This window comes from Palaemon carinicauda, chromosome 21 (assembly GCF_036898095.1).
Source record: "Palaemon carinicauda isolate YSFRI2023 chromosome 21, ASM3689809v2, whole genome shotgun sequence".
NCBI lineage: Eukaryota > Metazoa > Arthropoda > Malacostraca > Decapoda > Palaemonidae > Palaemon > Palaemon carinicauda.
Window position 1 is genome coordinate 121,481,283 of NC_090745.1, and position 2,500 is coordinate 121,483,782.

Sequence of the window (2,500 nt, forward strand, 5' to 3'; positions counted from 1 at the left end):
TATAGTATATGTGTTGTGAAGACGTTAGTATTATCTGGCTAATTAACTTCTGGAAGCTTTGTAAACGTTACAGAGGCTGTATGAACAAAGATCTGGAAGTAATTTTAACCATTTCCAGTTTCCAAATTTTTATCTTCACCAATATCTTACCATTTCCAATTTCCAAATTTTTATCTTCATCAGTATATTGCCATTTCCAATTTCCAAATTTTTATCTTCACCAATATCTTACCATTTCCAATTTCCAAATTTTTATCTTCATCAGTATATTGCCATTTCCAATTTCCAAATTTTTATCTTCATCATTATCTTGCCATTTCCAATTTCCAAATTTTTATCTTCATCATTATCTTGCCATTTCCAATTTCCAAATTTTTATCTTCACCAATATCTTACCATTTCCAATTTCCAAATTTTGATCTTCATCAGTATATTGCCATTTCCAATTTCCAAATTTTTATCTTCATCATTATCTTGCCATTTCCAATTTCCAAATTTTTATCTTCATCATTATCTTGCCATTTCCAATTTCCAAATTTTTATCTTCATCAGTATCTTGCCATTTCCAATTTCCAAATTTTCATCTTCATCAGTATCTTGCCATTTCCAATTTCCAAATTTATATCTTCACCAGTATTTTTCCATTTCCAATGTCCTAATTTTCATCTTCAGTATTTTGCCATTTCCAATTTATGATTTTTATCTTCATCACTATCTTGCCATTTCCAATTTCCTTATTTTCATCTAAAGTATTTTGCCATTTCCAATTTTATAATTTTCATCTTCACCATTATCTTGCCATTTCCAATTTTATAATTTTCATCTAAAGTATTTTGCCATTTCCAATTTCCAAATTTCCATCTTCATCTGTATCTTGCCATTTCCAGTTTCCAAATTTTCATCTCTCTATGCTGCATGGGGAAACCTGAGATTTATAAATGAAACCATAGAAATAAAATATTTTAATTTTTCTTGGTTTCGAATGACGTCCGTTGATTAAAATTGAAACACGAAAGGTTTTTTTTTTTTTTTTTTTTTTTTTTTTTTTTTTTTTTTTTTTTTCAAACGTAATGATCAAGTTCCCTGTTAGCTGTGATGAAAATATTTCCTCTATAGATATAATTCTGAGAGCGTTAATGAAAATCTATTATTAATCACGTTTTTTTCTTAGCAATGTAGGATACATTTTTCATGAAGATCTTTTCGTAATCTTGTCTTATTATGTCTTACTTATAACTGTAATCGAACAGTTTAACATGTTTTTTTCAAAAGGCCCATAAAAGAAACACAGGAAATATGAATAAATCACACTATATTTCGGTCAATAAACATCGACCCTCTTCAGGATGTAAAGTAAAAATGAGGGATACAGTGGAGAGTGACGGTTTATATATGAAAGCAAAAGGGTGTGTTCAATTGTTCTATAGTTGTTATAATTGCTGGAAGGATTAGCCAAATTATATTTTCAAAAGGAGATGTCTTTTTCTGTATGCTAAAATGGGAGCTTTGTCTGTTTCTACTCATTATTAGGAGTGTTTTGTTTCTCTTCCCATTCCGTGAAAGGGAGCTTTGAGCTTATTCATAGCTAAAAAGACTCTTTAGCTATGTTGCGTAGCTAATAGCTCTTCTAGGAGAAGGACACTCCAAAATCAAACCATTGTTCTCTAGTCTTGGGTAGTGCCAGAGCCTCTGTACCATGGTCTTCCACTGTCTTGGGGTAGAGTTCTCTTGCTTGAGGGTACACTTGGATAAACTATTCTATCTTATTTTTCTTCCGCTTGTTATGTTAAAGTTTATATAGTTTGTATAGAAAATGTTTGTTTTAATGTTACTCTTCTTAGAATATTTTATTTTTCCTTGTTGCCTTTCCTCACTGGGTTATTTTCCCTTTTGGAGCCCCTGGGCTTATAGCTTGCTGCATTCCAACTAGGGTTGTGGTAAGGTGCCTTAGCAAGTAATAATAATAATAATAATAATAATAATAATAATATAGATTGATTTGTCGACGTATTTACACAACAAAGTAAACGTCCAGATCTCTCTCTCTCTCTCTCTCTCTCTCTCTCTCTCTCTCTCTCTCTCTCCCGACAGCTCGGTTTCTGTTTGGAATACAAATACTAAACACGAGTTTGACGGTGCATCTGATTGAATTGTCCATAATACTTTTGTTGTCATTTTGCAAACTGTCCAGATTTTTTTTTTTCTGCCCGACTGAACCTGGTTTTTTTTATTTTTTTTTTTTTTTTTGCACAAAAGTCACGGCTTGATTTCAGTACCCTTTTTTTTTATCTTTTTTTTGGTGTTCGATGAGTGATACATATGATCATTTCTGAATTTCCAGTGCATGTATCCTGAGTGGTTGAAGCGTTGGCTCTCCATTTTTTTTTTTTGGTAAAGCCGCTAGAGAGGTTTAGAGAGGTTGTTAAATACTGCATTGTTTCGGGTTTTTGCTGTTTAGGGAGGCTGTTTTATATGATGTTGGTGCTATAAAGTAGTTAGT